We start from the raw sequence: 24,044 nt of genomic DNA on the forward strand, positions 1-24,044 counted from the left end.
TTAGACATGATTTAAAAGATAGAATAGAGTCAGATGAGCGAATGTCAAGAGGAAGATTATTCCATAATTTTGGTGCGGCAAAGGCAAAGGCACGGCCTCCTCTGGTCTTCAGCCGAGACCTAGGTTGCACTGAGAGCAGCTGACCTGATGATCTTAGTGCTCTCTTAGGGCTACACAGACAGAGGAGATCCGCTAAGTAATTAGGTGCCATATATTTAGAATTTTATAAGTAAACAATAAGATTTTAAAGTCAATTCAATATTCAATAGGAAGCCAAAGTAACTCAGCTAGAACAGGGGTGATGGACTCATACCTTCTAGTGCCGATTAAGAGTCGTGCTGCGGACCAACTGCAATCGCTGAAGGAGGGAACATTGGAAGCCCAAGTGAAGAGAGAAAGAGAGTTAAAATAATCGAGTCTTTCTCTAGATCTTTACGTGGTATATAAGGTTTAGCCTTCGAAATTCAGCGTAGTTGATGGAAGCGACGTTTTACCACAGTAGAAACCTGTTTATCCAGTTTGAGGGAACTATCCATAAAAACTCCAAGATTCCTGGCAGCATCAGTGAGGTGTTTAGCAACAGTGTTCCAGCTAGTCGTCCCAGAGGAATATCTCTATTAAAAACAATAATTCCCATCTTCTTTTTTTCCATCTTCATTGATGGAAGTGTGCAGAATGAAGTTCAATATTATATGAAGATGTGATAGATGTAGCATCAGTCAATATATTCAAACAGGTCAAAGACATTCGACTTCAAAAATACTAATTCTGTCGATGTCTTCAGGTCCAAATATTTCCTAAGGAAATGTTTAGAGGATCCAGGATACTTCTGCAGCGTATCAGTTATTTTCTGTGTATCTTCATATTCCATTCTTATTATTATTATGTTTTATTTTATGTGCATGAATTTGAATCTGTAGGTCTTGCATATGATATATATTCCACATCTACTATACCGATAACATTTATGCACACTGCAATGTGCATGTTAAATAGCACTTTTCAATTCTAACACTCAGAGCACTTTTTACAAGACGTATTCACCCAGTCACACACACACAGACACACACAGACAGTAATGCATGCACTCACACTCTGATGGATGCATCAGGGGAAACTCAGGGGATCAAACCAGCGGCCATCCACTTGGTGGATGGCCCGCACTACCTCCTCTGCTCCAGACACCCGCATGTAATGCGGTTTGGCTTTCTGACTGTGTGTGTTTGTTCTCCGTTCTATCATGTTTTAATCTCCTGCTGTGCTCGGTTTAGTTTTCCTCCAGGGAGTCATTAAAGTCTGATCTTATCAAGCAGATCTCCTGAGTAAATTTATCTTTAGGTATTTGTCAGATTTATGACAATGGAAAAGCTTTTCTTACTGAAAGCTCCACTGTGACCTCACAAAGTTGCTGCATAAACAAAATATACATCATAAGCAAATGCACTGAAATGTGTGTTTTATGTGTACGTTATAAAATTGTCGTCCAAATACGATCATCATCTCAACAGGTCTGCTGAAGTTCAGGGCCCATCTGGGATTTCTGCCATTCAACAATTATCACTTGGAGCCAGAACCAGCAGAAACACCGAGCTGGTTCCAGATCCTGGGGGGATGTTTCTGGGATGTAGAAATCAATTTAATTAAAAGTTGACACATGAGGAATGCTGAGTGTTTTTATGGCACCAGTCTGCTGATAGTCCGGATTTTACTTGTGCTTTTTTCCCCCTCCTGAGCTAACTAGTGTGTGTCAGAGCCAGACTCCTCAGTGGTACAGAGCTGTGATTAAAACACATGCGTGAACCACAGCGATGATCTTGATGTCTCCTTTTTTATCTTGAATCCACACTGGGAAACAAATTTTAGGGATTTAAGATTTATGCTCCCTTGTCCCTTCAACCTAAACCGTGACCCTCTTCCTTGAGCTTGGTTTTTCTGAACATCTCATCTTCATAGAAGGAAGTTCTTCCTCCCCACTGTTGCTAAATGCCTGCTCCTACGATTGTTTGGTCTTTAGGTCTTTAGTATTGTACAATCTTTACAAATGTTGTAAAGATTGTGGTGAACTAGGCCTATGTAAACAGAATTACATTTAGAATAAGCAGCTGCCCTACCTGACTCAGCTTCAGTAATGATTAATAATAAAAAACTGGCAGCTAAACTATCAATAATCAGCTAAAACAACTGGAACATTTCACTGGTGCCAGCTTTGGTTAGGAGATGAAATGAAATTTGGCAAATCTGTCATCAGAGTTGGTTAAAGAGGAAAAACGTGGTTGAGAGTTTGAGTATCTCTTCAACTTAATGTGGATTTAACAGTAATTTAGGTCAACCAACCATTTAAATACAAAGGACAAAAAAAAGTTTACCCATAAAGTTCTACATCACAAAAAAACCTCAAATAAGATGTTGATAATCATCTGACCCAATCAACTGTTTGTACTGGTGACAGTCTTTTTAATATTTTAATACTGTCAGTCTGCCCCAGGGCAGCTGTGGCTACAACCGTAGCCTCCACCAGTGTGTGAATGTGAGAGAATTGTAAAGTGCTATGTAAATGCAATCCATTATTATTATTATTTGATTCATTGTTTCACACACACACACACACACACACACACACACACACACACACACACACACACACACACACACACACACACACACACACACACACACGATACAGCTCATGTGTAATGTTATTTATCTAATTACATCAGCTTATGGAACAATAAAACGTGTTTTCTTTGTTATCTGGCGTGTTGGCATATTCTTGGCTATTACTTTGATTATTAGCAAAGCCGCATTGTATTTACACTGTAGTTATGTGACTAATGGAGCCATTAATCACCGATCGCTTTCAAGAAAGAAGAAACTTTTCTTATTATGTTGGCACAGTGGAAATCTGCTGATTGCTTAAAGAAGCAATAAATTTGTGAGTTCTAATGTCTGGAGCATCAGTCACTGTGGGTTTAATTATAGCACAGACATGTGAACCGTGTGGCTTTATTTGGTCCATGAACATGTGATGTTAAACAAAAACCACACACATTCTCCAAAATCACATTTTTACGTACACAATCGCAATGAAAATGTTTGGTTCACTAAACCAGCCAACTCCAAAGATTTCCTGAAAAGTGATTTTATTTTTATACAGAAACAGATATGAAATGATAAATCAGAGTAATCTGGTTTCAGACCGACTGACGTAGAATGTCGAGCACCTTTAAATCGGAGGTCAAAGGAAGAAGAACGCGGTGGTTGACAGACGGAGGATGTGGGAAGATGCAGAGGTGTGTGCAACTGTCCTGCTGTGGTTCGCCCTGTTCCTTCGGCCTTCGCCGTATTTTGGTACCAGCAGCCTCACTTTCCCGTCACTCACACTTCCTCCTCTCCTTCCTCCTTCCTTCCCGTAAGTTTCCCCTTTTTCTACGCCCACACCCACCCACTACCTTCCACAGACAGACACACAACAACATGCAGATGTAACAATTTGTCCTCTCCAGGAATGAACGTTCCGGGAAATATTAACCACACATGTACATTTTGCTACATCTATTACTTAATCACAATTCATGCATTCATCTTTACTTTTTTCTGACAGAAAGAAAAGTTTCTCTGGCTGTAAACCGAAGGATCTGTCACACATGGGACGGTTTCCTCGACCTGATCGGGTAGGTTTGCTCCAAAACACCTGTTTTAATATTGTTTAATGCAGGGAAGCACTGGTTAGGTTTCCCCAAACCATCAATTTTGACCATTTACACCAAAAACAAATATTACCCTTTCCTGTAACCAACCAGAAAATACCAGAACTGCTGTATCTCTGCTTGGAAATGAACTGGAACCATTTTGGAATTGCTAACTGGGCAGCTCTTCCATCAAGAAGTTCTGGTTCTGGTTCACTGTTTCCTACAAAGCACTCAGTCCTGTATTCAGGAAATGTTCATATCTGTGTGTGTTTCAGCCTACAGCAGATTCAACATTGTAATAAATCAAATCAAATCAAATCACTTTTATTGTCACATCACATGTGCAGGCACACTGGCACAGCACATGCGAGTGAAATTCTTGTGTGCGAGCCCCACAAGCAACAGAGATGTGCAAACACAACAACACAAACGAGCAAAATACAAGAATGGCCAACCTGAAACTAATAAATATATGTACAATATATAATAGTGTATGCATTTCTGGATGTGTATACTAAATATTTTCCTACGTGTGTGTGTGTGTGTGTGTGTGTGTGTGTGTGTGTGTGTGTGTGTGTGTGTGTGTGTGTATACACATTTTTACAAATTAAATAGTAAAAAAAATAAAAAATAAAAAATAAAATAAAATAAAAATAATAATAATAATAATAAAATATATAAAATATACAGAGTTGAATATGTGCAAAACAAGTGACATTTATATACAGTGTGGAGTGCAAATGGTCACACACCTGAACACACAGTGCTCACAAGCAAGAAGCTTCTATGAATAAACCACAATTTGGCTCATACAGCGTACGGGAAGCTGGCGTTTACCAACGCTTTGCATTTATGCTGTGAAATTCACTGCACACATAATTTTAAGCAGTATTAATTGACAGTGACATTGGTCACTGCCCTCTGTTTGACTTTAATCAGAGCAGGTGGTGACAGACTGAGAGTCCTGTGTAGTTGCAGGGTTGTACCACCGTCACTGGGAATCCTTCTTAAAACCAGAAAGGTTTCAATGTTTCACTTTCTTGCTTTTAAAGATGAGTTTTTGGGGATCGGGGTTGATATGAGGGAGTTATTCTGTATAGTGTTGATACATGTAAATCAAGAAGTGTGTGTGTTCTGATGTAAGCCAGTATGAGTCAATCCACTCAGCTCTGTGTTCCTGTGATATGCCAGGACACGCCCGTCGCTGTCAAAGGGTCATTACCCAGTATCCACTTCTGCCACTGTTACTGAAAAGTCTGATATGTTGTGCAACATCAAACAGCACATAGCCATCTGTCCCTTTGAGAAAATGTCAAAAACGTCCCTCGAAAGAGCGCCCGCAACATCTGTCGCAACGCTGCGGGGAGGAAAACCCAGCTCGCTGCTGGACATCACCCCAGGCTTTCCATTTCAAGTTTTTTCATCTGGTTTCAGAAAGGCAATTTTTCTCTGGCATTAAAAAAACACAAATGAATAAATGTTTTAGTCTGAAAAATGTTAAAGGTTAAAAACGCTGTCATCATCTTTCCTGTCAGACAAACACCTCTGAGTTCCTCCTTCATATCATCTTAACACTTTCTGATGTGCAGCAGTAACACACAGTCAAGGTCTCTCCAGGTCACTGCATCCTGTACTTCTATAAGAGCCAAAGCTCTGAGGAGACTTAGCTGACCCACCCGCTGTCACAAAAGCCAGACTGTCTCATCCTCTGCAACAAGGAGCTCAAACATTTTGTTGAAATCGTGAAAAAATACATCCTGAACTGTTGTGGAATTTTACAGTCTCTTAATTTTCTACTGGCTTCAGTTTCCAGGCAATAAAACATCATTAGCCGAGTAACTCAAACGCAATTTGATAGACAGGTGTAGGATATAGATGTAGGAGGTGTAGGATAGGATATTGTTCCTGTATTTCTTCATCAGTAGAACACAACCACAGGAGGCCACCAGGAAGTGAACTTGTAGTGCTGATCCCAAACCCAGACTAAGGGAGCGGATTGCATCACAATCCAGCAAAAAATATTTGCCAAATCAAACAAGTAGATCATCAAGAAGGAGATTTCCATTCTTGATCATCGGCGGCCGGGTTAACGATGACCGCCTCCTGCAGTGTTGGCAAAAAGGTTGCCAGCGGAAACTGTCCTACTGTTCTGATGTGTTCAGAGGCAGTGAGAGAGAAGGAAGGGCTGCAGATCGGAGGTCAGAGTTGGTGCTCTAAATGCAGGACGAGTACTTATAGAAGAAGAGAGCCGGCTGGAATGATGGATTTCCACAGCATGTCTTTTATCCCCTCTTACGTTTCTTATCCCAACCGGTCGCAGCAGATGGCCCCGCCCCTTCCTGAGCCTGGTTCTGCTGGAGGTTTCTTCCTGTTAAAAGCGAGTTTTTCCTTCCCACTGTCGCCAAAGTGCTTGTTCATAGGGGGTCATACGATTGTTGGGTTTTTCTCTGTATGTATTATTGTGGGGTCTACCTTACAGTATAAAGTGCTTTGAGGCCACTGTTGTTGTGATTTGGCGCTGTGTAAATAAAGTTGAATTGAAGGAAGTTTGAATGAAGTGGTAGAGTGTGTCCACAGGGGGGAGAGGGTGGAGATCAAAGCTGACTTCTGTTGATATGTAGGTGAACAGAGGTGGTGAGGAGGTCTCGGGTAGGTATGGTGTTCCATCAAAATAGATCAAGAAGGAGGAGGAACAGTAAAAATTTATAAAAGACAGGAAACTAGCTAGCTGTAGCTAGGCGGACTCGGATGGCAGGCTTCACTGGGACTGAACAGATTGGCAGGACAATAAAGACAGGATAACTTTGCAACAACATTCTCTAAACTACTGAAATCAGCCGGGACCAGCATAATGATCAGAAGAAAAAGCATGGGTCGCTGTATAAACGAAGCATATTTCATCAGCTGTAATCTGGATCCATGGGCATGCAGGGTCTCCAGTAGCACAGGGATTTATTGATTCTGTGTCAGAAGACAGATGAGCTCTGCTCTCTGCTTATCTGTGGAAAATACAGAAATGAATAAAACCCCCAATCACCACCTGCTTGAACGTTTTGGTTTTTTTTGCTCGCTACAGTGACAGTGACAGCTGCAGTTAAGGCGTGGCAGAGCGTCACGAAGGACAAAACTCGCCGTTTCGTGATGTCCATGCTAGTCATTGTTCGCAAAGGACCGTGAGCAAGACATTTGAATCATAAGCATCGTATTTATGATTATGTTGTTTTTATTACATTTGGGGCCATGAAAACCGGTGACTGGTTGCAATTCTGGACTCTCTAATATGAAGCCATGCTGCTGGAAGAGATGCGGTGTGATTTAGCATCGTGCTGCTGAAACTAGAAAGGCCTCCTCTAAAAAAGATGTCATCTGGATGGAGCATGTTGCTCTAAAACCTGTAAACACCTTTCACCCGGTGCATTTCCAGATGTGCATGCTGGCAGTTCCATAATGCACACAGATTTCTCTGATTTTTCAGATAGCTTACTGTGGATGATGACACATCCATAAATAGGTTTTGTTTTGGCAGATCGGTGACCCTGAACCTGTATCTCATTTGCAAATCGTTGCATTGTGTTAGAAATGATTTGCATTGTGTGAAATGCAAACATGAATGTTCAGTTCTTAGTAATGTGATATTCTAAAAGTGTTCCAACACTTTTGGAATTGTGTGTTTTGTGAATGGGAGTGGGTCTGGAGAATTTTTAGGTTACATTTGCATCCTACACTATTCAGGTATTACACATACCCAGTGGGTTTGTTTTGGGGGGGTTCACATCTTATTTAATGTGGCATGTGGCATCAATGGGCTTACTGAGTGTATCACAGACTACATAACTTTCTGCACCGACTCCATTGTTCCAGCTCAGACTGTTCATTGTTACCCAAATAACAAGCCGTGGGTGACTAAGGACATCAAAGCCCTCCTCAACAACAAGAAGAGGGCTTTCAGAGGGGGCAACAAAGAGGAGGTGAGGAAGGTCCAGGTGTTACTAAAGGACAAGATCAGAGAGGCTAAGGACAATTACAGGAGGAAGCTGGAGTGGAAACTCCAGCAGAACAGCATGAGAGAGGTGTGGAGGGGCATGAAGACCATCACTGGATTCAGGCCAACCAACAGCAGGGGAGCTGAGGGAGGTGAGAATAGAGCCGACGAGTTGAATCTGTTTTTCAATAGATTCGACACCACAGTGTCTGCTCCCACCCCCACAACCTCACCTGCAGTCAGCCTGGAATCCAGAGCCACACCACTGTGCCAGCCTCTCTCTTCACATGTTGCCTCCTGTGAGATTCCTGACACCCCTCCCCCACCCATCACCTTCACTCAATACCAGGTTGAGATGCAAATGAGGAGACTTCACTCAGGCAAGTCTGCTGGACCAGACGGAGTGAGTCCCCTTGTCCTCAAGACCTGTGCCCCCCAGCTGTGTGGAGTCTTTCATAAACTGTTTATGCTGAGTCTGAGTCTGCAGAGGGTCCCGGTGATGTGGAAGACATCATGCCTCGTCCCTGTACCAAAGACGCCTCGTCCCAGTGGCCCCCAGGATTACAGGCCCGTGGCACTGACCTCCCACATCATGAAGACCCTGGAAAGGCTCATCCTGGACCAGCTGCGACCCATAGTAAGACCACATCTGGATCCCCTTCAGTTCGCTTATCAGCCTCGTCTCGGAACAGAGGACGCCATCATCTACCTGCTCAATCGTGTCTACACCCATCTGGACCAGCCGGCGAGCACTGTGAGGGTCATGTTTTTTGACTTTTCCAGTGCTTTCAACACCATCAGGCCGACCCTCCTGGGTGATAAGTTAGCAGCGATGCAGGTGGATGCTTCTCTGGTGTCCTGGATTGTTGATTACCTGACAGGAAGACCACAATATGTACGTCTCCCACAGTGTGTGTCTGACAAGGTGATTAGCAACACAGGGGCACCACAGGGGACTGTCCTCTCCCCCTTCCTCTTCACCCTCTACACCACAGACTTCAGCCACTGCACAGAGACCTGCCATCTTCAGAAGTTTTCTGATGACTCTGCGGTGGTTGGATGCATCAGCAGGGATGATGAGACAGAGTACCGGGCTGTGGTCGACTCCTTTGTCATGTGGTGTGAGCAGAATCATCTGCAGCTCAACGTGGCAAAGACCAAGGAACTGATCGTGGACTTCAGGAAGACCAGGAAACACTTGACCCCTGTTTCAATCCAGGGGGTCAGTGTTGACATTGTGGAGGACTATAAATACCTTGGAGTACACATTGACAATAAACTGGACTGGGCTAAAAACACCACAGCACTTTACAGGAAGGGCCAGAGTCGTCTCTATTTTTTGAGGCGACTGAGGTCCTTCAACATCTGCCAGAAAATGCTGAGGATTTTCTATGAGTCTGTGGTGGCCAGTACGATCCTCTATGCTGTTGCATGCTGGGGGAGCAGGCTGAGGGTCGCAGATGCCAACAGACTTAATAAACTGATCCGTAAGGCCAGCAATGTTGTGGGGATGGAGCTGGACTCCCTCAAGGTGGTGTCGGAGAGGCGGATGCTGTCCAAGATAAAGACAATGTTGGATAACACCTCCCACCCACTCCATGACATGTTGGTCAGTCACAGGAGCTCGTTCAGTGAGAGACTGAGATTACCGAAAAGCACCACTGAACGACACAGGAAATCATTCCTGCCTGTGGCCATGTCCCTGTACAACGCATCCACTTAACACACTGTTTGCTGCTACAACTACACATGTTTCTTTTCCAAATATTTATTTATAAGTGACTTATGTATATATTGTACTATTCTTAGTTAGCGTATTGTCTGTCTTGTCTTAATGTTGGTTTAAAATGGAGCACTGTAACAAAAAATAATTTCCCCCAGGGATCAATAAAGTATTCTGATTCTGATTCTGATTCTGATGTAGCTGTCCATGGACTGAGGGGGAAAATTAGCAGCTAAGCTGGTATAAGGTGTCGTTTTGTGTATTATTACTGACATATAAGGAAAAAAGAAATGAAGATGAGTGAGTTTGGTCCAGTTACATCGATTTTATCACTTTAACCAAACAGAGGTGAATTTGTTTAAAAAAGAAAAACTATATCAACTGTATTTCCACAATGAATAATTCAAAGTTAGCTAAAATCATCCCAGAGAGGATTTCCCGGAAACATAATTCTGTAAAACAGTACAACACTTTTTTCTGTTGGTTAAAAATCTGCTTATCTCAGCTTTCCTCACCTGCTGTGGCTGCTCGGTTGGGGTCAGCGTGCATTCACTTTGAGTTCTTGTGTTTTTGTTTTTTGCTCGTAGCTTCATGTTACAAAGAAAAACCACTTTACAAAACGTGAAGCCCAGAGCAGGAACTGTTTGGAGTATTTTTTTGCAGAGCTGATTTCACACGTTGGTGGAAAACGTGGAAATGGAAAGGTAAACAGCCCTAACAGGTGGAAACAGCCCTTATTTATCTATATTTAGATGGAAGACTGCTGCAGTCAGCAGTTTTGAAAGCTCTTATGGGGACAATATGTTCCTTTGGGACCATGACTTCATCTGCGATAGAGGTTTTTGCCGGTGGGACAGGGCTGTTTGGGGTCAGAGCTTCTACAACTGTTTCTCCTCACTCTGCTGCTGCTGCTGGGGATGAATGACTGCCATTGGCTTCATGTCAGCGTCCGGAGGGGAGGCTGCTCAGACGTGCTCCCCCACATCACATTCCTCACCGCGGGGTCGTTTGTCTTCAGCGTGGTGCTGATATGACCCGTCCCTTCTCTTCTGCTGGCCTCTAGATCTGCCTTGCTGATGGCTGCAGATCACGGAGGAGGAAATCTGTCCACTCAAAGTTTAACATTGGCCATTAGGAAACACAGTGTGTCCTCAGCTGACGGATAAATATAAATATATAAACTGCAGAAGGAGTGGACTGGACTGAACAGACTGATTATTAGGTATAATGAAATAATAGCAGGGAACTTTTTCAGACATGCACGAAAACCTTTAAAGCATCAGATTGTTCCTGTAACGCTGAACCGTCACTGCGTGTCAGTTTGTGTCTGCTGTGTGTCTGTGGTGCACATGCGTCTCATTGTGAAACTGGACCATGGGTGAGCGGCTCTCTGCTGGGGGAGCGTTTTCAGGAAATGCCAGCTCTCGTTGGGGTGCCAGTGCCAAAGATCGCTGCCCACATGCTGACACCGGACTCCGAGGAACATGGGAGACAGAAATATTCACAACACCACAATTATCCCGATGTGTCAAACATTGGCGCCGCCGCTGCAGGTCTGGGTTCAGAGCTCTGTGCTGCCCACGACCTGAACCCCTCTGTTCTCTCTCCCAAGTTAAACCAGTGGCTCTCCAGTTCTGCCTGAAACTGTTTTCCTTCTTATTTATTCAGCGGATTTTTCACTGTATCAGCTGGCAGCTCGTCTTCATTCTCCGCTTCCAGCTCCTGACGCGACCCTGCTAATGTTCAGAGACAATAAACAACCAGAACAAGATGCCAGATTTCCTATGAAACACACACACACACACACACACACACACACACACACACACACACACACACACACACACAGCTCCTCTATGAACAGCCCCACCATTTGAGTGCAAAAGGAAATGAAAGGAGTGCATTGTACTTTAGGATCACAGCACGTTTATCCAGTTGAAACAGAGTTGCTCATAAATAAGCAGCTTGCCTGTATTCGGGACTGAACCCAGGACCTCCTGCATGCAAAGCAGATGTGATGCCCACTACACCACAGTGATGCACTGACAGATTGGATATAAGATGAATGTAGCCATGCCTCCTGATGTCATCCACTGGTTTGTGAGCTCTCTCACTGTAGCTCAGGGCTTGGGATGTCCAGGCCTCGAGGGCCGGTGTCCTGCAGGTTTTAGATGTCGCTCTGGATCAACACACCTGAATCCAATGATTAATTCATTACCAGGCCTTTGGAGAACTTCAACACATGTTGAGGAGGTCATTTAGCCATTTAAATCAGCTGTGTTGGATCAAGGACACATCTTAAACCTGCAGGACACCGGTCCTTGAGAACTCATCTTTCTGTAATTAAATTAAACAACAAACTACAACCCAGTTTCAATAACACTCTCATCAGCTGTGTACTCTTACACAATATAGTGACAATAAAACTTCACTTTGCACGTTTCTAATGTCCTTTTGATGATTCTGTAGTGTGTCCAGTGCAAACAGGATTAAATAAACGCAGGGTTAGGACAGTTTCGGGGGTTAAATGTGACGGCCAAGGACGTTTTGAAAGAAACCCAAATAATTACATGTGTTTTTAGATTGATGGTGCAATTCTACTTAATGTTATCAGCCAAAACATTACTGGAGAGTTGTGCCACAGATTGTCCTCCCGGGATGTGCGAGAGCTGAAAGGACGTATTGAAACTTCTCCGATCGATGTCTCAGAGTGAAATGTTAAAAACACAAACAGCATAGTTAAAATACACAACGAGCAACAACCCAGTTTCTTCTGAACAAGCGTCATCTGAGCTGGAGAAACAATGTTAAGAACACCAGAAAGACACACGGTGCAGTTTCTCCAAAATTGCCTCATGCATGTGTGATCTGCTGTTTGTTATACTGTAGCATGAACAGTACCAACTCAGGGCCTGAAGGTAACAATAGCTGAGAGTTCGGGGCTGTGGGAGGCAGAGGGGAAGGAAGAAGACTCTTGAGATATTGAGAAGAGGCTGGAATCTGAAGAGCTTCTTGAAAGTTGATGCTGTTACACAACTGAGAGAAGAGGAGATGGACAATGGTCAGATGAAGAGCCAGTTAAAGATTTACGAGTAGCAAAATGATCTTGAATCTGCCCTTCGTGATCCATTCGCATCTTATTATAGTTTTGTCAAAGCAGCATTGAGTTTGGAAAGCCTCAAGTTTTGCTTGGTACAACGAAGCCACACGGTTGTAATTTCCCAGCGCTGAGAGGAAATCATCTGGATCGAACTTTGCTAACACTGCCACCAAACTGCTTCATGTCTCTACAGCACCCATATGCGCCTATACGTCGGAGAGCTGCTCAGGCCTGCGGTCGGGGCCTCGGCGCCTCACTGCAGCGGCTTTACACACAGCAGAGGAGTGATGTTGTTTTGATGTGAAAGAGGAGAGAGTGACAGAGGGACAGATGGAGACAGCTGGGAAAAACTCTCCACTCCCGACGAGGAGCTGACGGCCCAGCCTGCCACAAATCACCAACTATTTACAAGCCCTCCAAAACAAACCAGAAAATAACTTCCCCGAAGTCCAAGAGCGGGGCAAACCTCTTCTTAACTTAAGTGTCCGCAGCAGGAAAACAAAGGCCTGTGTTTACCGGACGGACAAACACAGACGGACGCGGTCGCCTTGTCAAACAAAGACTTAAAGCAGGAGACGGACGAGGCCCTGAGATGAATGATGCCTCTCTCAGAACCGTCTGGAAACTTTCTCCTCAAGAAAAAAGGTCAATTAAAAACTTTTGTGTCGGACGTCCAGATGCCCTGCTGTTTGTCTTTAAGTCCAAACTTTTCATTAAAAGCCAGGACGGTAAAATATCCACTAAATTACAGTGATAAAAGACAAAGATAAACCCACTAAATGTTGCTTAAACAACATCAGATTACAGCCACACGTTTATATAATTAACATTATTATGAGTCACCCAGTCCTGACGATCAATACACATGTGAGAGATCAGCCAATCTGATGACTCTTATGGTCTCCTGACACTGCGTCATTTACTCCTTCATCCGTATTATCCTTCTCTGACACAGGAAGGTCAGGGACAGGTTACGGACTTTCACATAAAGAGAGTTTAGCACAGAGAAACACTTGCCTGCTGATTGGTACTGTGAGCAACAGGCTAATCAAATGCACGAGCCTCTATAATAAAAACACCAAAGCACTCCTGAAGACTTGGGCCATACGCTCTATTCATTAGATGTGTGAGAGTCAGAGAGACATAACTCGCGTCGCTCGTCTTTCTGTAATTAAAGTACAAAACAAACTACAACCCAGTCGGCTGTGTACTCTTACACAACGTAGTGACAAAAAAGCTCACTTTGCACATTTCTAATGTCCTTTTGATCATTCTGTAGTGTGTTCAGTATAAACAGGGTTGCAAATAGACGCAGGGTTGGGACAGTTTCTGGGGAAAATGTGACGGCCAAGTTTACTCTGTCTGCTGTCAGGTCACGAAGAGACGATCTGAACGTGAACATGTTCTGTCTTTCTTTTTCTTTTTGGAGCCAGAAGAAATAATATTCTGGAGTGAAGCGCTAAGTCTGTCTAATTGCTTTTGGTTAGTTGGGTTAGTAAGCTGTACCCGTGTGGGTGCACATTAATATTACTCCTTTTAGGTCGTCTTTTGTGTTTTAGCTTTTGGTTCTGGTTACTTTTGTATTCACATCTTGAGCGTTGGTTTGTGTTTCAGTTTACTAAGCCTCCCCAAGATGCTTCTGATCTTGAAAAGTCTCTGTCTCTTTGGTAGTCCTTTGTATTTATTTTAAATTTACCTAGATTCTGTTCACCTGTGCCTCATTTCCCACAGCTGTGTTCCCATTAATTTCCCTCTTGTGCATATGCAGGGGTGTTTTCCTAAAGCTTGTTTTTGTGTGGTGCCTTGAATTTTTCCTGCCTTTTTCTTGTTTTTTCTCTTGCCAAGACACAAACATCTGCTGATTACAGCCTTTGAGTTTCACTCGTTAAAAAGACTGGAGAAAACATTTTTTAACCACACAGCAGCGAGAGTATTGATCAGATAATCATGTTAAAATGCTCCAGAAAGCACAAACAGCACAAACATGGTCAAGAGGTCCAGTTCGGTGTCTCCACGTGAGCTGAAGCCCGGCTTGCCCGTGTCGGCAGCCCCCAACAATTTAAATGGGTGTGTTGTTAAAAAGGAGACATGAGCTGTCACAGTGGTGGAAACAACTTAATTTTTCATACCAAGACATATTTGTCTATTGTGAAGTTGGTCACTTCTACATCAGTTTATTCAGGCCCTGATGGTGGCGCCTGTTTGTAGTCATCTGAGCTCTCGCATTAACTACACTGTTAGCGCGTTCAGTTTTCCTGCGTGCCTGCAGCAGCCAGACGTCCTGAGATCATTTACACTTTATGCATTTTTAAACACAACAAAATTGTCGAGGATCCTGTGCATCCCACCAATGCATTTTTTGCACAATGCTCAGTCTGTTGCACAACCTACTGTCATTGTTGCACTTTTCTATTGCACTGTTGTGTGTCTGTATCATTCTGTTCTTTTTGGTGTTGCACTGTCTTTGTTTTGGTTTTTTGCAACTTTTACACATTGCACTTTGTGTATTCCTGTGCTGATGGTCTGTTATATGTCGTATGTAGCAGCGTGGCCTTGGAGGAGCGCTGTCTCGTTTCACTGTGTACTGTACCTCTGCACATGGTTGCAATGACAATAAAGCCACTTGACTTGACTTGATGACACCAAACTTGTTCTACTGTATTAAAAAAAGTTGCATTTTGAGGCCTTTTTAATAGAAAATACACGATAAATATAAACTTTCTTTCCAGCAAACAATTAAAGAGAATTTAAAATGGATTTCTGAAGACTTCTGCAAGTTCAGAATCTGCAGTTTCTGCAAGTTTTGTTCTGTTTTCTTCTTCTTTGTTTCACTCGGTGAGTCACTGAGAAAAACTGCACTTAGTATTGAACCTTTGTTGAAGTAATGTTGAGCTTAGCAGAAACAATGAGGAAACAGATATGAGTGTAAAGGGCAGAGGTCACGGCACCAGCGGATCAGGTTCATGTTATTAACGATGGGCGTGAAAATGAAAAAATTCATCCCTAAAGTTTCGCACTGGATCTGATGTGTTATAAATATCTTATTTATTCATTTATTTATAACTGTGACTCCCTTCTGGACTGTATGGAAAGTAAGTCTGAGCTCTGCAGTCAAATGGAAGTGTAAAATATATGTACTGAAATTTGGCTTGAGAGCTATTGGGTGCATTGTAACCCATTATTCCTTGTTACATCAAACACACTTTGTTTTTCTTTTCTTTTCTGTTTACATTTCTTTACTTTTGGTTTCTTTTTCTCGAACTAAAGAGAATTTGTTGTGTTGACAGTCGGCTGGAACGGAGGATGTGCTTTTTTTTCCTCTGGGAGTTTTTAATGTAAATTCTGAATTCCATAAATAAAAACTGGAAAAGAACTTCAGTGATAGGAACCACTTTCTGTGGTTTTTATCATATTCTTCTGCTCCTCGGTGTTCAGTTTTAGGTGAAACTGGAACATACATGCAGTTTGCTCTTAAAGGCAGGAGGTTAAAAGTGGGGAAAAGAAAAAAAAAACCGAGGTTCAGAGTTTATTATGAAGTGTTGCTTATGTAATTTGTCATGGAGAGCACCATGGTGTGTGTGTGTGTGTGTGTGTGTGTGTGTGTGTGTGTGTGTGTGTGTGTGTGTGTGTGTGTGTGTGTGTGTGTGTGTGCTTGTGTGTGTGTCACCACTGAAAAGAGGAAGTGTGTTACACTGTTGTTCAGCTCCTGTAGGGCCCACATGCTTCCTGTGGCCGTCCACGTCGCGGGGGAGGAGCAGGCAGAGTCGCGGGGTGTCTGTGGTTCCCGGCATCCTCAGCTCCTATCAGCTCCTGCAGTTACCTCACCCCCTCCTCACTGCAGGTCTGGCTGTTACACCAGCTTGTAGCCGCGGCCCACCGCAGCTTAAATAACAGCGGTGGCTCTGATCTGAGGTCAGATCTAATCTCTGAGCCCATCTGCCTGCTGCTCAGCACAACAACACAATTTACTCTTCTCTTTATTTCATCTGATTCTCCGTCCAGCTTCAGGTTATAAATACCCGTGCAGTGTGCGTGCTCCGTGGCAGTTGGCAGTTACTCATTGAGAAAGTCTTTTCACCACTTGCAGCATCTTCCTCTGGGTGGAGGAGGAGAAGAAGAAGGAGGAGAAGAAGTAGAAGGGATGAAGGCAGCAGTGAGTGTTGGCCAACAGACTGGCAGCTTGTTGACACATATCAGCGGCGAGATGTTTTGGAGAGTCTCACCGGTTAGTGTAAAGGTGGGTTTTCCGTCAAGGAAAAAAAATGAACAGGACTGTTCCGATTTTGTCATACATCCTGTTTTATGTAAACATCGCGCTCTGACTCCAGAGACCGGGATCATCCCCCATCCATCCTCCACCGCTACCTGTAAAGCCTGAAGCGAGTCAACCGCTCGTCCCCCAGAATCCCAAAATTACCATCACGTTTCACTTTGTTTTGGAACATTGGCTTCTTTTCCAAAACGAAGGCAGCTGAGGCTTGTGGGTCCAAAAAGGGCAGGTCAGCAAAAAATTCAGCAAATCTGTGAAGAACAAGGTGGTTCGGACATAGTTCCAACACGGCGGCAAAACGGGGTGTTGGTTGCAATTTTAGGGGCCCCTTCAATCCTAAACCACTATAAGGATCAGAGGAAAAAGCCTGTGGGAAAACGACAAACGCAGACACGTCGCAGAAGTAAAGATGCAGAGATTTAATAAAAAAAGACAAGCCAACGTGCTTTATGAGGCAAAAAGCAACAGAAGGTTTGAGAAAAGATTCGATATTAAATAAACTCCAATACAAATATTTGGAGAGGGAGAAACGAAGACACATGAATGCTCTATGTGCAGAAGGAAAAATAGTGTTTTTGCATTTTGCTGTTTCAGCTCTTTCAGTTTGGATATTTCGCACATTTTGCTGCAGCTGCAGTTCAGGTGTGATTTAGTGCAGCAGAAGAAGAGATGCTGTCTGCTTGCTCTCTAAGGATTCACTCACAGCACATCCACAAAGTGAGGCGATGTCTGACCTCTTGGGCCTGTTCAGGAAACCCGATCTCACTGATGGGAGGGTAGCGACTTCTTCTTCTCGACCTTTTACCTTTTTATGTAACATTAGTGTGCATGCAACTCAACTGTAAGGATGCAGACAACACGTCTTCAATAACGATCAGTTGCCTAGTTCACAATTTTGAAGAGCCAAAACATCCTGGATCAAAATTTGTTGTTTAAAGTTGAGTTTCACCAACTTCTACCTGATAGTTTTGCTGTAATCCTGCTCATAAACAAGTAAACGGCACTGACCATGTTTCAAGTGTGTGTGTGTGTGTGTGTGTGTGTGTCAGTGGTAGCCACCTTCTTCTTATCACGGAGTCGCAGTGATGACGGCTTCCTGTCGCAGCAGGAAGCCGCTGGCTAGTCTGATCAGCTCCAATGAGCCGTATCGATAACACTGATAGTTTTTATCATTGAATGAGCTGAGCGCAATAAACTCTCACTCCTCCCCCTTATCTTTCTCCTTATCATCCTTCCATACTTACAACTGTTTTACCTCCTCTGGTGTATGCTCTTTATTTTCATCACATTGCTTCACCTCCTCCACCTCCTCCGCTCCCTGCAGATAGCGTGAGGCAGATCTCTCCTCCTCCTCTAAGGTTGAACTGTGTGCTTCATCACTGAGTGACTCTGCAGTGAAAGATTTGGTTCACTTGAATTGTTTTATTGATTTGCTTCCATATTAGGTATAGGTGGGAAGTTCCACGGGAATTTCTTTGGTTAAAAAAAATGTGATAGTCAGCTGGTCAAAATGTTTTCCTGTGTCCCACGGTCGTCAGTGATGCAGGGAGACTGAATGCTGGACAGGACTCACGTGTCCCAGGAATGAGTGGACCGAAGAACAAGTTCTTTCAGTTTTTAACTTATTTTTAGGAATCTTTCTTTAATGACATTTTTCACTAACTTTTGAACCTTTTTATGACACCTTTGTTTTATTCTATTATAAGTTGTATAGTTGGAGAAAAAGAAGCGTACTTCAGTTTGCCATGTTTTGCTGTACTTTAATATTATATCATGTAAAATAGACGTGACAATAGTTTAGGGTTAACCCACATCAGCGTAAACATGCCAGATGTTTATTTACAGATGTAAACGACAGCCTGCAGTTTATCTGCACCCGAGGAGGAAGTACTCAAGTTTTTACTGAAGTAAAAGTACCGAAAAGTAAAAGTCACCATGAGGCCGAGAATTAAATGCTTCTTCAGCAATAGTATCTACATCTCAAAGCTGATTGTAAAAAAAACGGATTCCGGTTTGTTTCATATCGCAATAAAAGAAGAAATCAGCTCTTGCTGTGAAAATCAATAAAGACGAAGTCACTGTGGTGGCTTTGACACGAGCGACACAATCTATCAGAGTCACTTCCACCCATCGGAAAACTTTAGCGCAGTTCTTTTGTTCGAGGAGGTGTAGATATATATATATAAAAGTCCCAAATATTTTAGTTCTATATGAGTTTTTGCAGATTTCTAAAAACACATGTTGTTACTTTTCAGGCTTAAAAAACCAAAGTCAGGTTTTTATGCCCAAATTTGAGCTCATTCATGAACTGTAGCATTCGACCAGCACACGTGAATAACTGTAATTTGGCATCTTAATCAGAATAACAGTAAAGTGCTTTATTATTGCTTTCTATGTTTTAGTAAAACAGTCAGCATTAAAAATTTCCCTTTTAATAAAGACCTCGTGCATACTGATGGATTAACCGTTGCAGAAACATGAAAAATGATTCATTAGCAGCACTGTGTCGTAAACCCTACACTGGGTGGTCTATAATAAGAATAATAATAATAATAATGGATTGGATTTATATAGCGCTTTTCAAGGCACCCAAAGCGCTTTACAATACCACTATTCATTCACTCTCGCATTCACACACTGGTGGAGGCAAGCCCAGTGCATAAGAATGTTATGCACTGGGCATGTACACTGTGGGGAGTAAACATCAGCAGTAAATCAACTTTAAGCTGAACACTTTACAGGTGAACGCTACCTTAAAGCCCCAGATTTTTGTTATTACTTTAATAATCATAACCTCATGCTTATTTTCTAGATATAAAACCAACACCTGTATATTTTCCACTGATCATATAAACAGAAGCTCTGGATTGAGCTTCATTTGGATTTAGATTAATGGTTAGTCCAAGGTTTCTTTGAAGTTTATTTTAAATTCAAGATGATTGAAGTTTATTAATAATAATTTCAGTTACTCTCACGTGAGCTTTAGGTCAGTCTAAGCCTGTCACCTATGAACTGTGGCTTGCTGAGAAAACAAACCATTTTTCACGGCTTGTAGCGCCGCCGGTGGATATCCAGATCAAGACCTGATGTTCCTCCTTCTGGTCAGTTCACCAGCATGCTGACTCAAATGTGATTGGTCAAAGTAATAATGCTATTTCCTTGCCTACAGTTTCTCTGTATTTGTCTGCAGATATCTGTGATGGAAGCTTAAGTTCAGATGAATTAAGCATACTGATTTCATTTTGTTTTGGAGAAGCTGTTTTCCTGCTGTTGGTCTTTATGGTCACAGAGGAATCTGGTCAAACGTCATCTCTGACTGTAAATGGCACTCATTTCATTCATATGGCTTAGAGATAAATGTGTGTTGTAACCTAATATATTTTAATATTAATATAATAATTATAGATCTATGATGCACCACGTAAGATGAAGATTCAAACTTTAATTGTGATAAAAAAAAATACAGTAAAAGTAGCAAAGCGGTGAGATGGCGGGCAGCATCGCTGTCTCACAGGGTGAGGTGCCCAGGTTTGAATCCAGGCAGGGCCTCCCTGCGTCTCCCTGTGTGTCCGTATGTCTCCCTGTGTCTCCCTGTGTCTTTGTGTGTCTCCCTGCGTCTCTGTGTGTCTCCCTGCATCTTTGTGTGTCTCCCTGCGTCTCCCTGTGTCTCTGTGTGTCTCCCTGCGTCTCCCTGTGTCTCTGTGTGTCTCCCTGCATCTCCCTGCGTCTCCCTGTGTGTCCGTGTTTCTCCCTGTGTCTCTGTGCGTCTCCCTGTGTCTCCCTGCGTCTCCCTGTGTCTCCGTGTGCCTCCCTGCGTCTCCCTGTGTCTCTGTGTGTCTCCCTGCGTCTCCCTGTCCCCCTGTGTGATTCACTGACTTGGATAAAATGACGTGTATGAAGAAGAGTTCCTCATGTGTGACGTAATCAGTTGCTTTTTAAATGGTGCTGAAGGTGAAGCCGGATCTGTTCACTCAGCAGGACTTTGTTTTTATTATCCGTGAACCTCCTTCAGGCGTCAGGAATGCATCGCCATCAGCTGTCGAGATCTTTTGTCTCCTCGCTCAGATCGTATCTCAACCTGACAGTGTTGCAGGGCCGGACGGTCGGGGACGTCACCTTCCTGGGAAGAAATACCGAAACAGAACAGCAGCGTTACTGAGAACTACGAGGTCAGAGGTCAGCAACTTCCAGAACGCTGCTTTAAATGGGATCTTCAGTCATTTTAGAAGCAGTGTTTTCCCTCTGTGATCAGCAGCTTTTCTCTGCAGTCACAGATTTTTATTAGAAACATATTAAGAAAGTTTTTCCCCAAATTCACATCTTTATGTGTTTTGAGGTGCAAGACCTGACAGCTCAGAAAAGACGACACGAGGCTTTTCTTATGTTTCTACTTTTATTTGTTTAATGTCCATTTTTATCTGTATGTTTTATGCTGTTTGGTATTTGTGTCATATTTGTGCTATAGCCTGTTTTTGAAAATGTGCAGGCTGAAATGATCTCTGCTGTTTCATTTAAAGAGAATTATCTTTTGCTGTTGTGTTTTTTCATTTTTCTGTCCCTTTTAAATGCTGATGTTTTGAACCTTCGGGCCACCATAGCTATGTTATTTACATTTAACTGTTTTTATTTATTTATTTATTGGTGTTTTGAATCTTCTTTAGCAGTAGCTTTTATTTGACATGGTTCACATTGTAAGGCGATGCCGTGATAACCACTCTTACCTGACAGCAACTCGTCCATCTGGCCGGCGTTTCTGTGTGGGGTTTGCATGTTCTCCCCGTGGTTGTGGGTTCTCTCTGGGTACGGCTTCCTCCCACAGTCCAAAAACATGCAGTTAGTGGGGTTAGGTCAGTTGTCCACAGATGTGACTGTGGGTTTGAATGGTTGTCTGTCTCTCCGTGTAAACTCTATGATAGACTCGTGACCTTTTCAGGGTGTATCCCGCCTCTCGCCCTGTGACAACTGGGATAGGCTCCCAGGATCAGTGAAAAGAATGTATGGATGGCCCACATTGTCTCAAACATAACATGGGGCCATGTTTCAAGCACATGAATTCAGGAATTGTGTGAATGAGCTTCTCCAAGATTCCAGAGAAAACTTCTCATCACTGAAACTCGACTTCTCAAAGACCTTAAACACTCATCCTCTCATTTACAGGCTGGTGTAGTGTTTGTCAGACTGATGTCGAGTTCTGCTCCGACAGCAGATTGACTCCGAGTCAAGCAGATCAAAGCCAGCTAAGTGATTAGAGTTTGCTTTTAAATGATTATTTCAGAAAGCTGCAAAGCTCCAGTCTGATTGCATTTTCTGTCTGCAAGAGAGTTCAACTTATCTGGGATTTCTTTGTTTCAGATGGCTCAATGAAACCTAAAACCGCAGTCAAACACAACAGGCATCAAGATGGTGGTTGTTGACTTCTGGCTTTCTAGCTTCGGGCTGTGATCGCTCTTTCACACGAAACGACCCAAAAGAGTGCCGCCTACGTCAGTCAGAGATATTAGAGGTATTTGAACTACAGGCTATAGAAATGTAACAGACAAAAAAGCCAACACTGGTTCTCCAAGAAAAGCAATAAATGCAATCAGTCTGCTCAGGGATTTTCTCCCGATAACTGTCGTTTTTCTACTTTCTAAAAACATTTCGAAGGTTTCTCTGTCAGATGTTTCCTAACGAAGAACGATTAGGATGAAAATTTGTGTCTCCTTATGTTTTAGTCCAGCGGTCATGTATGTGCGTTTGGCCACTGCGCTCCTGAGTCACGAAGCGCCCGCCCAGCCCAGTCAGCATGATTCATGAGTGACTCTGCTGATCTCTGATCAGCATTATCTCTGCTCTGTGGGAGATACCGAGGAGGAACGAGGAGTCTGCAAAAACAGCACAGCTAACCCAAATCCTGAGGACATCATCCGCTGAATTAAAACAGAGTTAGGAGTGGAAGGATTTCTTTCTGACATGTTTTGTAAAGGTGCGATGAATTATGAATAAAAAACGATTGAAATATTTTCCCTTTCACTGATGCAGGAAGCAACATGGCAGAAAATTGTAGGTTTACAATGATCATTATGCAAGTTTTACAGACTTGGAACCTAAATGATAGATAAATAATAATGTTGTTGTTGTCGTCTTAGATTTTCTTGTTGCATTTGAGCATTAGCTTGTATTTAGTGTGATTAGTCTTTTTCTTGGATCTTGCTGCTCATGAGTCGTTTGTTTTGTTTCTGTATTTTAAATTTGGGGAGAGGGGAGTATTTAATGTGGGCCTTTTTGTTTGTATTTACTTGTTACAGTTTTCATATTTTCTTTTACTGAAGCAGGATTCCCACTTTCATTTTAAAGCAGCTTTGAACGAACTAAAAACAAGTGAATTTAAAAATGAGACACTGGCTGAACTTTAAATGGAGCCCGTGAACCCCGATGGGCCTGTTTAGTGTTTATGTATTTAGTTTTTGGTGCTGGCATTGTTTCAGCAGACCTTTACAAATGCTTTGTGTTCAGCCCTGGTCTTCATGTTATAACATGTGCTGCTATGCACAGGCAAGCTTCCAACTTTGGAGGTCAGCCCTGCACAGTTTCAGTGGGTTTTCCTTCCAGCCAGATAAATGCCACTGGGCGTCCCTGCAGGGAGAAGAAATGCATCAGTGTGGGAGTGTAAAGTGATACTGAAGAAGCTTTAAACAGACTCGTATCTCTCTGTCTGTGTGGAAGATCTGCAGCAGCAGGAGCTCGAGCACTCTCAGGATCCGCCAGCGTTTACACTCTGCTCTCACATTTTAATATAAAAAGAGAAAATAAAATAATAAGATGAACGCAGCTGGTTGTCAGGTGGAAATACAAGTATAACATCTTCTCACATTAACCCATGCTAACAAAAATACACTATTGTTAATCAACAGCTCTTTGCCCCCGAATGCACGGTCCACATCTGATATACATAAACTCTGCATCTTTAGAAGTCACAGGCTGCACTGTGGATATTTTCACCCCTTTGTTTCCCTTTAAAGTAGTTCCTGGCCATGCTGTGATGGAAAGATATGTTCTAGTATTTGTGTAAACAGAAATATTTACCAGCAATATTTAGAATAAACAATGACATTCTTGGTATATGGATGCTGTTTCTGGAACGAGATTACAGCAATAGATTGCATTCTTAGAATTCAGAAGTGTATGAGGAAAAAAAGATGGCATTCTTGGAACTGGCTTTTAGGCTCCGGCTGGCTCATTACTCTTTGAGTCAAGGGTGAAGTCACACGAAGTGCGTCTGGCTGGCGCAAGGGACATAG

General features: G+C 42.8%; 1 long non-coding RNA gene across 1 annotated transcript; it reads left to right on the forward strand.

Annotated features, from left to right (window-relative positions):
* The first annotated feature begins 16,562 nt into the window (after positions 1-16,562).
* Positions 16,563-23,484, forward strand: LOC146678116 (uncharacterized). The gene is made up of 3 exons (XR_014911894.1): positions 16,563-16,731; positions 21,922-22,267; positions 22,479-23,484. It is a non-coding gene; the product is annotated as an uncharacterized LOC146678116 (long non-coding RNA).
* The last annotated feature ends 560 nt before the right edge of the window (positions 23,485-24,044 follow it).

This window comes from Rhamphochromis longiceps, linkage group LG1 (assembly GCF_057381845.1).
Source record: "Rhamphochromis longiceps isolate RC_006_pf linkage group LG1, R_longiceps_female_GT1.1, whole genome shotgun sequence".
Taxonomy (NCBI): Eukaryota; Metazoa; Chordata; class Actinopteri; order Cichliformes; family Cichlidae; genus Rhamphochromis; species Rhamphochromis longiceps.